The sequence below is a fragment of the Anolis carolinensis genome, unplaced genomic scaffold (assembly GCF_035594765.1).
Source record: "Anolis carolinensis isolate JA03-04 unplaced genomic scaffold, rAnoCar3.1.pri scaffold_11, whole genome shotgun sequence".
In the NCBI taxonomy this organism is placed as follows: domain Eukaryota; kingdom Metazoa; phylum Chordata; class Lepidosauria; order Squamata; family Dactyloidae; genus Anolis; species Anolis carolinensis.
Genome location: NW_026943822.1, coordinates 12326866 through 12347898, shown reverse-complemented (window position 1 = coordinate 12347898; position 21033 = coordinate 12326866). Strand labels below are relative to the sequence as shown.

Below are 21033 nucleotides of genomic sequence, written 5' to 3'. Positions count from 1 at the left end.
TTGCAGGGAACCTGATCCCAACTCATATCTGTCAGAGTATCGAATGAGACCAATGAGACATGTCAAGAACCAACAGTCTTCTAAAACTTTCCCTTAAAGGGCTAAATTTTGACTGAAAGCTATATCTAAACATTCAAAATAACATGCTACAAATACCCTAACCTTTCAGCCACCCATTGGAAAGTAGTACAAAATATGTCATAAAATATATCAGAATTCATAAGCAGCGATAGCAGAAGGGGACTAGTCACAGCCTCCATTTCACAATTTATTTACTCTCAATTGAGGATACAGCCATGATATTCTGGTGCAGCATCACAACGGGTAAATGGAATATCACTAGACCAAGAGATTCTGTTTGAATTTTCCTTTAGTATCCAAGTTTTCCTTGCTTTGGACCATCATTAAAATATCCAAGATATAGAAACACATAGTAAGCTGAAAACTGAAACGAGGTATGATTATTTTAGAAATAACTACAGTAGTTTGGAAATAAATTACAGCTATACCTGCATAAAGATCACACATGTTTTCCTACTATGAATATGAGCCTCCTACTTATTATAATGGAGCAGATTTCATTTTCCAAGAGAAGACTTCTAGCAAATGAACATAACACTATTACAACATACCCTTAGATTTAAACATTTCAAAATCACACTATAAGTCTAATTATGATAACCAGATGTGCATATAATTTTTAATGTAAAATTTCCAATAAAATAAAAAGTTTCTAACCTATGAATAAGTATATATCTGGACTACTGGTACATATACATATACTGGGCCCAGGCTGTGGCGCAGGCTGGTGAACAGCCAGCTGCAACAAATCACTCTGACCAAGAGGTCATGAGTTCGAGGCCAGCTCGGGGCCTGCGTTTGTCTCTGCCTTTGTTCTATGTTAAGGCATTGAATGTTTGCCTATATGTGTAAATAAATACTGTAAATAAATAAATAAATGTGTAATGTGATCCGCCCTGAGTCCCCTTTGGGGTGAGAAGGGCGGAATATAAATACTGTAAATAAATAAATAAATAAATAAATAATATACCTGCTAAAATTTGAGTTTGGAAAATATCTATGATTCCTAAACTAATGATCATATCTGGAGCATCTTAATAACACACACAGAGTTAGGGAGAGCAGTCAAGTTGTGCACAAGAGAAAGAATTAATTTCTCTAAAATATTAAATAACATTAGGCACAGAATGCAGAAATGGTTTTATCTCCTTTACCATCTCTATGAAGGAAAGAAAATGTGGTGGACTTAGGGGCATAACTACATAGTACATAAGGGTATATTTTCCCTTTCCTGCATAACACTTTGAAATTGCTATGCTTTTATAAGTCAAGCATTCCCCTCTAAACTGGTACTTTATCCCTGCCAGGTCTGTGCCCTGGCTGAAATCAAACCCGGTCAGAGCTGCTCACAAGGCAACACAAGTACTGCAGCATTACAGAGAGATTCAAATCCATTTCTAACAAAATGAACACCTGGCAAACAAAGAGGAAACAGGATTTGTTTTATTGTTTTTTGCAGTAAGTTACTAATTAGGTATGTCACTCGGAGGATTGATCTCATTGCAATAAATAGTGCCAAATGCAGGAAAAAGTATATGGAGTCTATTTTGGCAAATATCGGAGATTTGAAAACTTAAGTAATATTCTTAATATCTATGGGGTTTTTTTGTATTTGTATTTTTAGTGAATATTCATATTTAAAGTTTTCCCCGTCTATCAATTGGGTTAAGCACTTTTCCCATATCAGCAATATTTTGGCCAGAATCCAGGTAAGTACAGTTGTACACACACATATACAGGTGCATTTTTTTTCCAGTGCTATAGCACTTTTTTCCAGTGCTATGGTGATTGGTAGGTAGACAGCTGTTCACTGTACAATCTGCAAGCATGGCTGGTACTTTAGGCCGAAATACCAGGTAGGCACCATATCCTGTGTAAGCATGGAAGCTGAGTAGGGTCAGTTCTGGTTAGTACTTGGATGGGAGACCAACAATAAATACAAGGTGTTGTAGGCTATATTTCAGAGGAAGGAACTGGCAAAACCTCAGCTGAATATTTCTTGCCTAAGAAAACTCTATGAAATTCACAGAGTTGTCATGAGTTGACAGGCAACTTGAAGACTCATACACACATCTAGGTCAGAGCTTTGGAACAGTCTTGGGAAGCACGGGGGTGGAGGGGGAGAGGGAACTGAGACTGAGGTTAAAGGAATAAAACAGTGATTCTCAACCTGGGGTCCCCATATGTTTTTTGGCTTTCAACTCCCAGAAATCCTAAAGGAAAATTGAGGGAATGGGTGGTCAAGAGAGGACTACTTCTCCAAACAAAGAAGGTCAAAAACAAACAAAGGATGCAAAAGTAGGAACACATTGTCACAATGTAAAGAAAAGAAAACACTTATCCAAGTTGCATGGGTAATTAAATATGAATGAAGCAAAATGAGGTGCTGTAAAGCTGGATGACTTGAAAATATGTTACGGAATAATACAAAAGGAAAATTGCACAAAAGACAATCATTTGAATCCCACCCACCCACCAACTATCTACACAACATGGGTTGGCTGGTAAGTGCAGGCATATCATTCATTAACTGCTAATCTCAGACAAATGTCAGGATCACTTTCTTCTATGGCATTCAGAATATTTCACAAGCAGTTCAGAGTTACATTTGAAGTCACAGGCAACAACATAGCATAATCCTTCTGCTTAGACTGACCAAGTGCCGTAGTGCACATAACACCAGCTCTATACTACTTTCTTCCTAATATAGGTGATAGCTCAACTGAACATTTACAACTTAATTTTGTATGGTTTAACCTATTTAACCTAAGTACACTATTTTAAACACATAGGTTGAGTATGACTTTTAATACGCTATATAAACATGATCCTTGTTTCACTAATGATTACCGGATTTTTCGCTTTATAGGACGCACCTGATGATAAGACGCGTCCAGGAACTAAGGGCAAAATGGGGCGATCTGTGCCGTGCGCACGCGCTCACGGCACAGATTGCCGCATTCTCCCTACCTGGACGCAGATCCAGATCTGCGTCCAGGCAGGGAGAATGTGCCCATTCTCCCTTCCTGGATGTGTCCGCAGACACATCCAGGAAGGGAGAATGGGGCAACCTGGGCCGTGTGTGCGCGCGCACGGCACAAATCGCCCCATTCTCCCTGCCTGGACGCAGATTGCGTTTATAAGACGCACTGACTTTTCCCCTCTAATTTGGGGGGGGGGGGGGGGGAGTGCATCTTATAAACCGAAAAATACGGTAATTCTCTGGGCCTTAGCAATTTTATTTGTTAAAGCAAGTTTGGAATTAACAACAGAATCCAGCTACTCCTGAAACTAGGAAAGTGAACGTATCGTCTTCAGAAGAAACCAACTCTAGACTTCTTCCAAGAATGTTAACAATTGATAGGGCTATAATAGTAAAATACAATATACGGAATATTTCTGAGGTCAAAAGGAGCGTGTCAAGAAGGGAAGATGATACATGTACATTCATTATATTTTAGCATATTAAACCAAGGAGCCATTTCTCAAAGATATTGTGTCGGCAGAACCGCTGACCGAAAGGTCAGTAGTTTGAATTCTGGGAGCGGGGTGAGTTCTCATCTGTCAGCTCTAGCTACCCATGCGGGGACATGAGAGAAGCTTTCCACAGGATGGTAAAACATCAAACATTCAGGCGTCCCCTGGATAATGTCCTTGCAGATGGCCAATTCTCTCACACCAGAAGTGACTTGCAGTTGCTCAAGTTATTCCTGACACGAAAAAAATTGTATCACACCAGTGGACAGCAAAAAACTTAGAATGCAACAGTGAAGCAGACGTAACCTTTCTATAGCATTGTTTTTATGAAGCCAAAATCAATACTAAAACCAATGTGTGATTTTGAAAGATAATAGTTTTCACACATGTATGCTAGAATGAAGTGTATTTAATAAAAATGCCTGTATGACATGTGATAAGACCATCTGTTTATCTACCACTGAACAGACTGTTATTATTGTCTCTGAAATACATGAAGTATTTCACACAACTAAAATATGCATTGATATGTATGTATGCTAATTAGATGGATCTAGACTAACTTATTCCACTGGGCCTACTCCAAGTATGGCTCGATTCACTTCAACAGCTTCATTTGCTGTAATCAGCTTGCACTGCTTTTAGAGGCCATGATAATATATATATCAAAAAATTACCAGAAAAGTATTACAGTAGAGTCTCACTTATCCAAGCACCAAAACATCATGTTATACAACAAATTTGACAGAAAAAGTAGTTCAATACGCCGCAATGTTATGTTGTAATTACTGTATTTACGAATTTAGCACCAAAATATCATGATATATTGAAAACATTGACTACAAAAATGGCTTGGATAATCCAGAGGCTTGGATAAGTGAGGCTTGGATAAGTGAGACTCTACTGTACCTACACAATGCCTCCTCTCAAATCTAGATACTTCTCACCCTGAGGTCTGGTCTTCTCCTAGAATAAGATGCCTGGCTTCCTTGTGATGTCTGAAGAAGGTAGGGCCTCAACAGATCTAGCATCACTGTTCCACACAAATGTTAAATAAGTCCTGTCCCATATTCCAAACTGCAAGTGTGTGGTGACCTTCCATTTACAAGTTATGTACAAATAATTAAAGCATATATTTCAGAGGACTACTAGAACTCCTAATATGAAAACTGTTGTAATTAGCTCTAATTTTGAACTACAGAATTATAGCACAAAAGTCCACGCATTAACACTTGTTGTACTGCTCATTTGAATTTAGATCGTGAAAACAGGGTTCACAAAAGCTATCACTCAAAATGTTGACACTTTTAATTTAGCTAGTGCTGCAAAAATCTGTTAATTGCTTTTGTTATTGTGCCTCTCTTTACAGAACTTTGCTCAATACAGTCAATACACTCATTTAGTAACTGTCTTAGGGCTCTTCCACACAGCCATATAACCCAGAATATCAAGGCAGAAAATCAACGAAAGCTGCTTTGATCTGGATTATCTGAGTTCATACTGTCATATAATCCACTTCAGTGTGGATTTTATACAGCTGTGCGGAAGGGGCCTTAGATTAGACAAGACAATCCCATCATGGTTTTAAAATAACAAAGTCACAGCCAAAAATTTAAAGACTCCTCCCCCCTTGTGGGTCATTTTCTGTTTAGAATTACATAAATGCTGCATTTGGATTTTCTTTTGTTACTAAAGAGAATACTGAGCAAGCAACTATATATGTATCACTTCCTCAAAACATAAAATGGCAAAAAGGAAATAGAAGAAAAAAGGAATCTAGACTAAGGAAATTATACGTTAGCATTAGCTATATGTGGATGTCCACCCACTTTTTTTAGATACAGTGTATATCAATACTCATACAAATTTACGTAATTAACTTTATAAATCTTAAATGCAAGCACGCCATCAAGCTATTACCCATTTCTTTCTCTTTAAAATTGTTGCTCTGAGTGTCCCTGGGTTGTATTTTTTTAAAATAAAGAGAAACGGGAATGTGTAAATTTGCCCATAATTTGCTTACAAGCAGACATTGGCCACAGCAACTCAATTATAGTGAACATCAATGGAATCACACTTGAATTGCTAAATAAAATTCACCAAGTAAATGCAATAAGCTATGTCTTTAACATTCTGAAATAGAACATTTATTTAAAAGTTTTCAAATCTTTACTAAAAAGGCAGAAGAGCATGCTTAATCACCAGAGCCAGACATGTTGTGGAAAAAAGTGTATCTTCTTGGTAAACAGGAAAGGATAGTATTACACTTTTGGAAGAAAGCAGATCATAGCAGTAACATTGTGGCATTTTAAAGCCGAAGCCAGGATGCTAATGTGCAAAATTGAGGCTCTGCTTCCCAGGAAAGCATAGCTCATGGCATTACCTGATAATGACAATGGTATTACACTGAAAAAAGGCTACTGTCGTTTTACAATACCCAAGTTAATAAAACATTTAATGGAAGAGTATACCAAGCTTTATTGTAAAGAAAGAAGGCTTTTCCATAAATGCAAAGGCTTCCTTCTGTCTTGGAAACTAATAAACATCCTCCTTGAAAGAATTAAACAAAATTTTAAAAACTGTGAATAATATGTAACCCAGTAGGTTTTAGTATTGACTACATCATTACAGTTGAATGCAACTACAAACAACAATTCTGTTTTCTTTAAAAAAATTGAGGAATTGAAATTTTAAAATTACAAACAGTATGTGGCAAGTAATCTTTCATTCAAGATGTAAGTGCATCTCCAACTGTTCAGTGTGCTTAAAACTATAGGTGATGATATGTACATTAGTTCCTTTCCATAAAACACTGAACTGGAAGCAATAAAATTTCAACATAACTTGTTGAAAAGTTATGCAGATACAGAATTGTATATGTTCTGCTATTACAGTATTTAAAACAGTTTTGAGTAACACTGTTCTATTTAATTTTGGCAGCTATCAATCCATTAAGAACTGGATCATCACTTGTAAGAAAAAAATGTGTGTTCACTTTGATCCTTGTGCTGTTGGAATACATGGCATCCCTCTGTTTTCAAACTGATTGCGGGTGGGTCAGATCTTGTCATTTGTTTTATACATTCATTTCCAAGGGTCTGAGATTCTGTGCTCACTGGGAGATAGAGGTCATTAAAAAATAATCCAGAATCAGGGGCATGTGAACATGCCAGAAATGCCCTTTTCTACCAAAGTAACTTCAGGGCAGGGGGATGTGTGGCTTACAAGTCTAATCTGAATTCAGATTGAAATGGATCAGCGTGCCCTAGGCAGAGTCCAACAAAGGAAGGATAATGCTCACTAGAACTGGGATATATCCCTTGTGTGTATTCAGACAAGGATGAGTCTCATGATTTACTGAACTAAAAATTGAGAAAAGGGGAATTTAGTAGAAAAGAATGTATATATTATGCTAAACTAGAAAAATCTAATTCAATTACATTTATGTCGGAAGGGAACAATTACATTTATGGCAAAATGTCATTCAAACTGAAGTGTAATGCCTGCAGTAAAAGTTTTAGGAGAATGATGCTGAAAAAGGATTTGTAACTCAGTGACCTGTTCTGAGCCTGTGAAAGAAGGAAACAGCTGCACAAATTCTTGCAAACGCCACTTCTCACCCCGCTTCCCCCACTCACCCCGCCTCCCCTACGTCAAAAATCCTTTGCTTGCTTTTTCATTATCCTTTTTTATGATCTCATCTCCTTATCCTCTTCCTTTCTTCAGCTGGCTGATTCCCATGTGAATGCCAGCGGAAGTCCCAGAGTTAAGAGTCCTTCAAAACAAAATTTTCTGGGATACATGAGCGTCCTCCCTTCAATGTCCTATCTAGAACATGGGTGCAAACAACCTCCCGCTCCAAACCGCCCTGGCTGCTTGTTGGTTTTAAATCTTTGTATTAAATTATCATTCCCTAATCAAGAGTAGGGCTGTGGATGACAAGGTGCCTCTTTCATAAGCCACCATCGGTCAAAGTCACATAGACAGCAGTTAATATCAAATCATGAATTAAAACGTAGATTTCTACAGCTATTTGCATATGGTAAAGTAAATTACCATAGATATTATAAAAGTGGTATAAATATCCTAAGGCACCAAATCCCAACTCATATTCAAAGCTACACAGAATCAGCTTTGGATAGCACTTGCATCAAGACCACCAACAAATACCTAGTGGTGGCTGTATTTCAGAGAAATGAAATGGCCAAAGCAATTCTTTGCCTAAGATAACTCTACAAAATTCATGAGGTCATCATAAGCCAAAAGGCAACTTGAAAGTACATACCCAATGTATGATTTATTAAAAGGATATACTATCATCAAAGGGGGGGGGGGGGGTTGCCCACAAAATATACTGGATTTCAGGGCAGAAAATGAACAGTCTTGGCCAGGTCACTATTATGCTTTGAAGAAAAAATACTTATCATTACATCCCATCTTTCTCCAATGAGCTCAAAGTTGCATGCATGATCATTTTCCTCCTCATTCACAACATCCTGAGAGGAAGATCTAGCTGAGATAGTGAGTTGCCCTTAAGCTCAAAAGGTACACATTATTTCCATTGGAAATACTTTTGAGTAAGCAGCTTAAAAACTGTGGCCTAAATATCTCAAACCACCAATCCTGAGGCACTAACAAAATAAACATATACACTTATAAAAATCCAACATAACTATGCTTTGGCAAAAAGAGCCTCTTATAAAATGTAAAATTGGTTGCATGTTCAATATTGTTGCACATTCATTCAATTCTAGAATGAAAGTCATGTTGAAATTCCAAGCAAAGTTGAACATATCAAATAAAAGAATTGAGATCCTTTTTTAAAATACTCTAACTTAATAGTTTAATTGATTGTAATAATTAATTCCTATTGCAGACAATGGCTATGTTTTCACACAATGAAAAACCAGAAATACATATCATTCTCATATATCTTTAACACAGAGAATGGTATCAATTGAAAGATCCCAAATCTTTCTACAAAGAGATATGGAATGCCTTACAGGTCTAGGGTCTAAAAAAACAGGAGGAGATGAGATTAAAATTGTCCCTGTCTCATTTTTTGTTTCCATGGGAAAGAAGGCAGGAACTGTCCCTGTTGTGCTTAACTTCCTGCTCAGTACAGCCTTTGAGACAAACAAATTTGGAGCCATCATATACAAAAGCAACCTTAAGAACTTTAAGTACATTCCTAGAATTGTACAGGCAAAGTTTTGCATTGTAGACAGTTTGATTTCTTTATGCCACACTAAGATTTAAAGTATCAGCATGCCATTATTGTAGAGGATTGCTTTTACAGATCACTTTCATTTTCTATTAGTCTTCTTTCATCTTCTATTCGTTTTTATCGCTTCATGGTACACGTTTATCATGTAAATGCACATGTACTACTGTATCTCATGGACCTAAGACTTTAAAATCTGGACCCATGATTTTACACATCAAGGATAAGACTGAGAAAAGTAATATGTGAAAGCAATAAACTGAAATGTTTAAGTGAAAATGTTAAAGCTAGATAATGCACCAGCAACATGGGATAACAACATCAATTGGGAACTTAACACTGCCATTATTCAAAGTAAGATTGCTACTTTGCCAGCCACTATAAGAAGAGAATTTACTAAAGTTATCTAAAGTGATCTAGTACCCATTCTGATGGACACACATGGGAATTTATTAAAGTTGTCTGAGGTAATCTAGGTATCCATCCTGATGAGCACAAATGTGCAAACAGATTACAGGAACCTCAATATTATTTTCTTCAGCCAAACACACTAAAGGATTGGGTTTTGCTACTTGATCTCCAGGTTCAGAGGACAGATCTCAATCAAGTTGAACAAGAGGAATTAGGTGTAAACAGATATAGTCTATCCATGAATACAAGAAGTGTGGTAGCTTTCAAACTATTATGTTTAGAGCATGGCATTCTATCTGCAATCAATATTATTGTGTTACTGGCAAATGCTATTAGACACAAACACAACAGAATTCTAAGCAAATACAATGCAATAATAATTCAAAGCCATGTGTTTATAGACATTGAAGTTTCTTTAATTAATCTATGTGCAATGCAACATAGCTGCAAGTCAAACAAATGAAAGCAAGAGATCTATGCTTTCAGCTGTCACATTTGCCAGAATTATCAGCCACTACATGCTGAACCTGAAATTATTCTCATTTTACAGTACCCAAACAAAAATGTACATGTTATTGTATTTTGCAAATACTACCAATAGTATCTGTATCTGGCAGAATTTTTCTTCTAAAAATGTGAACTCTGCAAATGCAAAGTTATTGTAGTAATAACTACAATACCTTTTGAACTCCCTACACTACAATCACTACAAAACCTTTTGAACTCCCTACAGCAAACAGACAAACCCAATTAAAGAGTTATGTAAGCAAATCTAGTACCTAAAGAACAGCCTTGACTCTTTCCAATACAGATGAGAAGGAAAGGAATACTATAGCAGCACTATTAATAATTTCAGTTCACTGCACAGCAGGCGTAGGAATAAAATTGCCATGGTGGAGCATTTGTTTTCAACTGTTGCTATATTTTACTCATTCATCGGATACTATGCCAGCCACAGTTCTAAATTAGACACTTGTCCACATGTAGTATATTTCAGGAAGTCTTATTTAAGGAAAACTCAGGAAGTCATAATCTCTCATAACAAGCCCATCACAATAATTTACAGGACTTAAAAATAGGACATGCACAAGTGAATGAAGTTACCACATAAAGATACAACAAAACATACTGTTGACTGAATGGCAGTTTGACAGATTTAGAGGCTTCACATAGTTCAGGAAAAGCTGAGTAAAGCTTCAGTCCAAGCTGCTTTTTCCCAGAACACATTCCGTGAAGCGACAAGTAATATGGTGTGATGTGCTTATCCTGAATCAACATAAGAGAACATTAACATACAAGCACTGCACCATACAACTGACTTCAAGAACATGGCTTGCCTATATCACAGCACCTTTTTACCCCAGCAGGGAATTTCAGAGTACACCAAAGCAGTAATGCACATAATTTTCTCCCAACAATCTGCTTTTCATCAGAAGTGAGTTCCCTGAAACACATGCTTGTGATGCCTCCTATATCCCAGCAACCCCAAACACACTTGCATGCAGTTCTGAAGTTAAAATGCTATACAGGCAATGAACGTGACCCGTGCGGGGACATGAGAGAAGCCTCCCACAAGGATGGTAAAAACATCAAAACATCCGGGCGTCCCCTGGGCAACGTCCTTGCAGACGGCCAATTCTCTCACTCCAGAAGCAACTCCGGTTGCTCCTGACACACACACACACAAAAAATGACCGTGATGTCACAGCACTTTTGACAGTACCTCTTTTAGTCAATAACAGAAGTCCAGCAATTTGTTCAAGAGGTCATGGTCATGTAGGAGTGTTTCACAGCATCCAACTGCTTTGGGTTAATTCAAATTGCCCTTAAACAATAAGCAAGTTTCTATTCCGTAGGTTTATATTAAAAAACCCAGAAAGCTGAAAAGCGGAAATCTGTTATTATGAAATTATTATGACCTAGGCAGATCAAAAGTGCACAACTCTTTTTGCGTCTTCCTCCCTCTACCTATCCCTGTCCTCTTTGCTTGTGTTGTGTCTTTAGAGTGAAGTCTAAAGGTAGGGATCTCTTTTTATTCATTTTTAAAGTGCTTCACTTCATCTGGCTCAAAAGTAGACTATAAATGTGTTGTTGACTGCTTTCATGGCCGGGATCACAGGGTTATTGTATGTTTTCCGGGCTGTATGGCCATGTTCTAGAAGTATTCTCTCCTGACATTTCACCCACATCTATGGCAGGCATCCTCAGTGGTTGTGAGGTATGGAGAAACTAAGCAAGGAAGGGTGGTTGATTTATGTCTGGAACTCCTCTGTTTTCAGAGTGTTGCTTCTTTTGAGTTTTTTAATATTGGTAGCCAGATTTTGTTCATTTTCATGGTTTCCTCCTTTCTGTGTTCTTAAATAATATACTGTGTCCAGGTTGGTTCATCAGAGCAGTAAATAAGAAGCAACACTCTGAAAACAGAGGAGTTCCAGACATGAATCAACCAGGGGCAGCTAACGACTCTGAACAAAGGATGCCCCCAGGCAGGAAGAAGCCAGGAGATGAAGCTATTCAAATGCTAATTAAGGTGATTAACTACAACATTCACACTGGCCTCCAACTGACAAGAGTTCTTCTCTCACCCTGGACTCTCCACAGATATATATAAACCTTCCTTGGTTAGTTTTTCCATACCTCACAACCTCTGAGGATGCCTGCCATAGATGTGGGTGAAACGTCAGGAGAGAATACTTCTAGAACATGGCCATACAGCCCGGAAAACATACAACAACCCCGTAGACTATAAATGTTTTATAAATAACTAAAATGCTGAGAAAAAGACACTAGTTTCAAATTGTGACAATAAACTTCAGTAAGTCCTGGACTCCCTCTTCCCCTCTGCCACCAAAGCCACCTAAGACATCAGAAGCTTCTGCCTGTTTTAAACTAACCACAGTTTAGCATTATGTTCATACCATGAACTAAGGTTAGACTTCATACAAACAAGGCACATTCAGAAACTGTGGCTTAAAGCCACAGTTATGAACTTCACAAACCATAGTTCAAATTTACCACAGGTTGTCAGGAAGATACAATCGACAGCTGTTGATCTAATATGGACAGAAAAACCTCTGAATTTCTCCCCACAAACATACAAGCCAAAGAAGAAACAGTAAAGTGTGATATTTACCATAACTCAGAAAAATTGAAATGTTAAATACAACTGTCTCATAACAAAAACAGTTTAATCATCTATACATCTGGAAGTACCCATCTAATAGATCTGAGAAAAGGTTAGGCTGTTTCTAGAAACAGTTAAAATATGTTTGAACTATGGGCATCAGTAGCCTATAATAACATTCCTTTATTTCAAGTACACATGATGACAGAGCAGACTATTATTTTGTTACAGAACTACAGAATACAGAAATATAAGGCACACTGAAATATAAAATGTACATCAGTCATTGAAGACTTTCAGACATAAGTGCAATTTTAAATCTATTTAGCCTGGCAATATCTAATGCTTGAAATACCTTGCACTATCAAATTCTTTTACACATGCAAAAGAAAGTGCCACCTATGAAGGTGACAGATGAGAGAACGCACATTGTACTGAAGGAGAAAGCAAATCTCTCTTCTCACAGCATTGTTCTGTATTCGTGGATTTACAGTGGAGTGATAACCAATGTGATTCCTCAACAAGTCCCATTAAGCCATTGACTTTAGAAGCTTAAGCTAAATCTTCGGATTAAGTCTCTGGAAGAGTTAAGACTGCCTGGAAAACACACAACAACCCAGAGTTAAGAGTGATAACAAAAAAGATACAGCTACTTCAAAACACTAATGAAAACTATGTTAAATTGGCATGTTCCTCAGACCACAGTTCTTAACAAAAATCACACCTGCGAAATTTACTTTGATCTAAACTTAATTGGCAATCTCCATTATAATGGACCCACTTATTAGTTGCTGGATGGTAAGTAAACACTTCTGTCATTCCCATTTAATGGCTCGATTATAGTGGAATAGCCAGCAATGCTGTAATGGTTTGAGTGCTGGACCAAGACATGGAAAGTGACTGGGTGACCTTGGAAAGTGACTGGGTGACCTTGGGTGAATCATACTCTCTCAACCTCAGAGGAAGGCCATGGAAAATGCTCTCAGAAGAAATCTTGCCATATGGCAGAAATGATACAACATATACACTAATGAATGACCTCATTTCAAAGTAACAAATTTAACAATAGGGTCCATCTTTCTGACACTAGATTAAAAACTCTAATGAGCATATATCCTGTGTCACTTCATTTCCTTGTATTTCCTGATGTTGTTCCCTCTCTCTTTCCCCCATACCTTTCACATTCCCCTTATGAATATAATTTCACCTAAACATGGAGCCATGATCATTTAGGCGGCATCATAACACCACTGACCCTTCTGAAACAACAGGCTGAAGTTATGAACGCACCAAGCTTTACACAACCATTTACATACCCTTGCCCCAAAAAGCCAGTTTAGACCACAGCAGAAATAGCTCCACTGGTTACTGGTCTACTTCCAGGAAGAATTCAAAGTGCTGGTTTGGATCTATAAAGAACTTACATGGTTTGGAATCCTATCTAAAATACTATATCACCATGATAAGTAGCCCTTGAACACATTTTCCAAGTAAAATATGATCTATGCCATGAAAATCCTTCCTTTATTTCTCTCATCCTGTATTTTAAACTTTAGAGCCACTGCTCTAATATTTTATATAAATCTCCAAATTATGTACACCAAATCCAATTTAACATGAGCCATAGCGAGCCACAGAAATACCAAGCCATTTGTTTACTCATCAGTCTGCATACTAACAACTAGTTTAATGTGAGCAAGTCTGCTACAGAAAAAAGCCTATAGTTCTTACCAGGACATGGGAAAAACAAGACTATTTTGAGATATAATTGGCCAATAAAAATAATGGGTGCTTCATATTAAAATACTAGATGCCACTAAGATGGCAAAACATGTTCTTGAAAAGATGTCTGATACATGGTATGCCACTGCTCTTATTAATAAAAATAATGCAGGAATGTCAAAATATTATTTTACTAAATGCTTCTAAGCACAACCCCGATTAACGACAGTCAGATCATATCTACTTGATTTTTTTTCATTAGGACATATAACCGATATTTTATGTTACAACTTCTGCAAGATAAATGATATACATTTTAATTAAACAATGCACAGACTGTTATTTTTATATTTTTTTAAAAACAGTAATTTCCTATAAGAATTTTGTAAGAAAAATATGTGTTTTCCCCCAAGAATTCTCTCACATCAATTATGACAATATGTCATACATTCAAGCAAAGGAAGGGGGGGAGAACAACTTGCTAAATACAGTACTTGGATTCCTTTATCACCAGCAGAGTGCCTATATAAACATAAAACAATGTTTTGAAAAGTCAAGCTTCATAAACTCAGCTAACCTCAGTATGAACCTCAGAGAACTGCCATTTTGGGTCGAGGCAGAAAGACCTCTATTGCTTTGTGACTTATTCCTAAGCACAATTTGCCTTTTAAAAATATCTTTCCTTTGAAGTTTGTCCACGGTAACCAAAAAATATACGGCAAAGAAGTAAAAATAAAACTCCCTGGCTAGCATGAGGAATTGTTTCCATGGTACTCTTCCCCGTGGCTTCTTTTTAATACAGGCATCTATACTGATCTTCCCAAACATGGATAAATACTTTCAGCAAAATCCAACACTAGCAAATCTTCACTCTCTCCTCAAGCTACATGAGACAAACATCAATTACATTAGCAATAATAAAGTTAGCTCCTGAAGACATGGTCTCCAAACAGACAAACAGCTCCATAATCCATTGCTATTTCTCTACTGCTATTTCCAGCTTTACTCATTATGTTTTCTATACAGGTTGAGCCTCCCTTATTCAGAATTCCAAAATCTAAGACTCCAAAATTATCCACATGGATGGCTGAGAAAGGGACACTTTTGTATTCTGATGGTTCAATGTCTAAAGACATGTACTTAAAGGGCTCGGCTCGGTATGTTTATCCTGCAGAAGAGAAGGCTGAGAGGAGACATTAGAGCCATGTTGAAATATAGGAAAGGATGTCACATTGAGGAGGGGAGAAGCTTGTTGTCTGCTGCTCTGGAGATAGGGACACAGAGCAACAGATTCAAATCAAAGGAAAGGAAATGCCACCTAAAAATTAAGAACTTCCTGGCCATAAGAGCTATTCAGCAGTGGAACTCTCTGCCTCAAACTTCCTTCCTTAGAGGATTTTAAACAGAGGTTGGATGGCCATTTATCAGGGGTGCTTTGATTGTGCTTTTCCTGCATAGCAAAACGAGGTTAGACTGGATGGCCCATGTGGTCTCTTCCAACTCTTATGATTCTATGTTTCATGAACAAAAGCATTTTTAAAATATTGTACAAAATCACCTTCAGATGATGTCCACGAAACACTAATGAATGTTGTGTTTGGACTTGCATTCCCATCTCCAAGGTATCTCCTTAGGTATATGCAAGTACAGGCAGCCCCCAATTTACAAACAAGAGAGGTTCTGTAGGTTTGTTCTCAAGTTGAATTTGTATGCAAGTCAGAACACACACACACATATATGTATAAGCTTTGGACAGCATAGGGAAGGGTTAATATCCCTGTGGTGTTTGCTGCCTGTTTTCCCTGTTCAGAAAATTTCGCCTCACTTTCCGTCCCTGTGAGAATTGGATTCTGAAAAAACTGGCTTGTTTGGAAACAAGGATTGGAGAGAAAGGATCAGTGGAGACCCCTTTCCCCCATGATAATAACTCTTCCAGGAGTGGATTTCCCTTCCAAGGGATAGATTTCTCTCACTTCCTGTTGTCTCTCCCCACTGATGATGATGATTATTATTATTATTATTATTACTATCATCATCATAATCTTTATTTATATCCTGCCTTTCTCCCCATGAGGACTCAGGGTAGCTAACATCTATCCACACTAAACAGTTTAAAAAGGGCAATACAAAAGTTAAAAACAATAAAATAGTAACAGTGTGGTAAAAACGGAATTAAAATACAGCAAATACATTAAAATGATCTTTAAAACTCATATCCCCCAAATCCCACCCATTGTTAACTAGGAATAATTTGTAAGTCGGATGTTTGTAACTTGGAGGCTGCTTGTACGCCCAAAACCCAAAAGGCTTCTAATCCCAAGCATTTTGGATAAGGGATACCCAGCCTGTACCACTTTCATTTCTCTTTCACGCATACAACTGGGATTCAGGAAACACAAGAAATCCAATGTTTTGCCTAACAGCCTCTAGCTTCCTTTCTTTCCATGTTTGTTTTATATTTACTCTTAGCACTTGGGGGGGGTGTTCAATGCTACAAACGGGGGGGGGGGGGGGGGGAGGGGAGGAAGGGCAGCCTCTAAAACTTGAGTCTGGCGTCTCAAATCCACACGTCAAAGGGGTGCAAAGAATGTGAATGGAGCTTGCGACTGATGGCTTTGTCAACAAGAACTTTGCCGACATCCTTCCGTTGCCTCCATGGATTCCGCCCTGAAGGATACACCTTTTTGACATGGATTCACTATCCTCAGATCTCTGTCTCCATAACCTTGCTGCTGTCTCTTCCTCCCCCGCAAAAAATAACATTAAAAAATGGTAATCAAGCTCCAAGAAACCGGGTTAGAACATTTTTAAAAGTGCCCTTTTTCATACTCTATTGCTCTTCTTTGTTTCCTCGAGAGGAAAGCAGGAAACATGATGAAGAAAGATGCATGTTTTCTCCTCTCACCCTTGAAAGAAGTTCAAGGAAACCAAAAAAAAAAGGCCTGGGTTCAGACTTTCAGCCATTGTTTTCCCTCCTCAGCTGCCCCCCCTTCCCCCCAGTGACGTCTTCTTCTCAATTTTGGCACAAATACATCATATGTAATATACATACTATCTCTAAATATCTGATATAATTTTATATTTATAAATATATATATAGTCTATCTATATATTACATATATGTAATTTTGCTTTTATAAACAATATAATACATATATATGTGTATTATAAGCATATATGCTTATATATAATATGATTCTTATGCTTTTATGGTTTAGACTTGGATTGTTTTAATATTAATGTTGTTTATTACTGTTCTAATTATATTTGTATATTATTTTAAGTTGAGCCGAAACAACTTTCAGTCGTGAGCTGCCTTGAGGGCCCTCTCACATAGCCATATAACCAAGAATATCAAGGCAGATAATCCACAATATCTGCTTTGAACCGGGTTATCTGAGTCTACACTGTCATATAACCCAGTTCAAAGTGGATTTTATACAGCTGGGTGGAAGCGACCTTCTAGACAGGCCCTATATCCCAATATCTGATCCCAAGGTTTTTTTATCACAAATTATCTGGCAGTGCGGACTCACAGAATCCAGTTTAATGCAGAAAACCTGGGATCAGATCCGGGATACAGTCTGGAAGGGCCTTTCCTCCCTTCCTTCCTTCCTTCCATCCATCCATTTATCTTTTCCCTCCCTTCCTTTTCTTTTCCCTTCACTCCTTCCTTCCTTCTTTTTCCTTTCATTCTTCATTCTTTTCCCTTTTTTCCCTTCCTTCCAGACAGATCCTCTATCCCGGTTTCTAAACCCAGGTTTCCTGTTTTAAACTGGATTATCTATCAGTGCGGACTCATAGAATCTGGTTTAGAGCAGAAAACCTGGGATCAGATCCTGGGATAGAGGGCCTGTCTGGATGGGCCCTTTCTTTTCCTTTCCTTCCTTTCCTTTTCCCTTCCCTCCTTCTCTTCTCTTCAATTTCCTTTTCCCTTCTTCCCTTTCCCTTCTGTTCATTCCTTCCTTTCCCCTTCCTTACTTCCTGCCCTTCCAGACAGGCTCTCTATCCCAGGGCCAATCCACACAGCTATATATCCCAGAATATCAAGGCAGAAAACTCCACAATATCTGCTTTGAACTGGAATAAATAGCAGTGTGGACTCAGGGCCGTTTCACACAGCCATATAACCCAGAATATCCCACAATGTGGGATTATCCGAGTCCACACTGCCATATATCTCATCTCAAAGCAGATAATGTGAGACTTTATTCAGCTGTGTGGAAGTGGCCCCAGCTCCTGATCCCATGTTTCCTGTTTATCCCGGATTATCTGTCAGTGCGGGCTCATATAATCCGATTTAAAGGAGAGCACCTGGGGTGAAGGGCCTGTGTATGGAGAGCAGAAAGCAGGGCATCAATAAATTAGTCATAACAGTCAAAACACGCTTGCTCTGCTTGAGAAGAAGAGGGAGCCTGACACGCATGCAGACACGTGTACGGGGGGCGCACGTCTGAACGCGGGCTGGATGCACGAAGGGGACGGGGGTGCCTTCCTCCCTCCCTCCGTGGGCGACGGGCCGCGTACTCACCCTTGGCTTCCCTCCGCGGCCTCCTCTTTCCGCCGCTTCCCTTCCGCCTCCCCGACTGAGGCGCCTTCGGAAAGACTGGCACGGGCGGAGGGATCCCCTCGCGGCGCTCCGCCAGGGCCGGGACTACTTCCCGTGCCCCTTTCCCGCACTCTCTAGGTCGAGCCGCAGCTCCGCTCGCTTTTTCCGTATCCTTCCGCCTCAGCCTCACAATCAATAGCCACGTCCTCCGCCCTGGCTACCGAACGGAAAAGAATGCGGGCGGGAACGTGAACCGTGCGGCCCCGGCGTCGCCCCTCAACGCGCTCAACTCCACTTCTCCTTCCCCTCCGCGTTGGGACTATTTTTCCTCTCGCAGTAGGGGAGCGGCTTGGCCTCACGCCGTCACTCTTTTCACATCACCACCTGATTGGTCCTTATCTCGATTCGTGCCCGCCCTCCGACCAATCCTGGGACGGGAAAGTGGACGAAGCTACCGTCGGCCAATCGGTGGAATGTTAGTGGGCGGGGACTCGTTCTTGTCTTTGACAGCACTGTGACCCAATCAGAGCAGGGTTCTGACCAATGACAAAACAACCAATCGCAACCAAGGAATGGTGTGGCGCTGCTCTGTAATCCTTGAAGGCTTCAAAGTGTAAAAGGCGGCAGGCACGCATGCGCAGAAAGCGAGTGACGCACCCTCAACGAGAGAGACGTCATGGAATAAAACGCGGGCCGCGATTGGTTGGAAATTATCTGAGGGCGGTACTCTAACTCGACGCCGGCCAATCACAAGCGATGACAGCCTCAAGTTCAGGAGATTGTTTATTTTCCTTCATTTTTGACAATCTCCTTTTTGTGTCACTGTTTTCCTTTTATTTCTCCCCACAACTTTTCACTCGCCTCACTTCATAACATTGGATAATGTTTTACCTCACTAAAAACTTTTTAAAAAATGAAGAGGCCTAATGAACAGGACAATCCAGTGACAGGTTCGTGAAGGAGATTGTGGCCTAGTAAGGAAGTGGGTGATGCCGAGCAGAGAAGTGTGGTCGAGGTGCCTGCGAAAAAATTACCCACGGAAACTTACGACAACATCTCGGCATCTTTGGGGAATCTATCGGACAGATGGCAAGCTATTCAACCTCAGCAGACTGGAAGCCAAAACCAAGGTCACCACAACATCTATTATAGAACTCCAATATGCCGATGACAACGTAGTCTGTGCACTCAGAAGAAGACCTTAAAGCCACTCTAAACACCTTTGCAAAGCATACGAGAAGCTCAGCCTCTCATTGAACATCGAGAAAACCAAAGTGTTCTTCCAGCAGTCGTCAGCCAATCCCTCTGCAATGGCAGGAATACAGCTTAATGGTGTAACGTTAGACAATATTGACCATTTCTGCTACCTTGTCAGCCACCTCTCCACAAAAGTCAGCATTGAGGCTGAAATACAACACCACCTGAGCTCTATGAGTGCAGCATTCTTCCGAATGAAGCAGAGAGTGTTTGAGGATCATGACATCCGTAGAGATACCAAGGTGCTTGTTTATAAAGCTATGGTCCTCCCAACCCTGTTATATGCCTGCAAAACGTGCACTGTTTACGGGCATCACACTCCACTTCTGGACCGATTCCATCAGCGTTGCCTCCAAAGAATCCTACAAATCTCTTGGGTAGAAAACAGGCGGAGAACTGTCAAAGCAAAGACCACCAGAATTGAACGATGATCCTCCAATGCCAACTCCACTAGACCGAATGCTATGTTCTCCACATGCCCAATCACTGTCTCCCAAAGAGTTACTCTACTCCCAATGCAAGAACAAAAAACGGAATGTTGGTCAACAGGAAAAGATATTGAAAGATGAGCTTGAAAGCAACCTTAAAAACTGTTGCATAGACATCAAGATATAACTTTGCCACGTTGTCCAAATAGCTAATAAAAGAATAAAAAGGTTACTTTATTCTCAGCTCAAGAGTGGAAAATGGAATATTGGTGGATAGCAAAAGAGATTTAAAGATGGGCTTAAAGCTACCCTAAAACAATGTGATATAAACACAGAGAACTGGGAAGCCCTGGCCCTTGGGTGTTGTAACTGGAGGTCAGTTGTTACTAGTGTTGCTATGGATTTTGAAGAAGTGTACCAAGAGGAAGAAGGCACCTCAAGCAAACCATTGTCGTAACCACCTTCCATCTGGATATCTATGTCTAAGTGCAAAAGACAACGTGGATCCAGATTAGGTTTCCACAGTCACTTACGGACCCACCACCAAGACTCTGTTTCTGAAAGCCAGTCAGACTCAGCCATGAGGAATCACCCATGATAATCATTGACAAAAGAATTTGACATGAAAAAATTAATGGCAAGAAGGGTACCTCGGATGCCAGTACCCACACAAAAGCAAACAAGGATGATGCTTTGCAAGCTATATTGATGAACAGTTCAGTTGGACAAACAGAAATTCCTCAACAGAAATGTGACGATG

At 39.3% G+C, this 21033-nt stretch overlaps 1 protein-coding gene across 11 annotated transcripts in view; it reads right to left on the bottom strand.

Annotated features, from left to right (window-relative positions):
- The window catches only part of mef2a (myocyte enhancer factor 2A), a 67525-nt gene extending 48618 nt beyond the window's left edge, over positions 1-18907 (bottom strand). For 2 of the 11 annotated variants that reach the window (XM_008119339.3, XM_003226502.4), the window contains exon 1: positions 18571-18903. The gene's annotated coding sequence lies outside the window, so the exon portion shown is untranslated. Of the gene's footprint in view, positions 1-18570 lie in introns of all 11 variants that reach the window. The other 9 variants (XM_062963494.1, XM_016996913.2, XM_016996912.2 and 6 more) reach the window with 8 other exon arrangements.
- Between the last annotated feature and the right edge of the window lie 2126 nt (positions 18908-21033).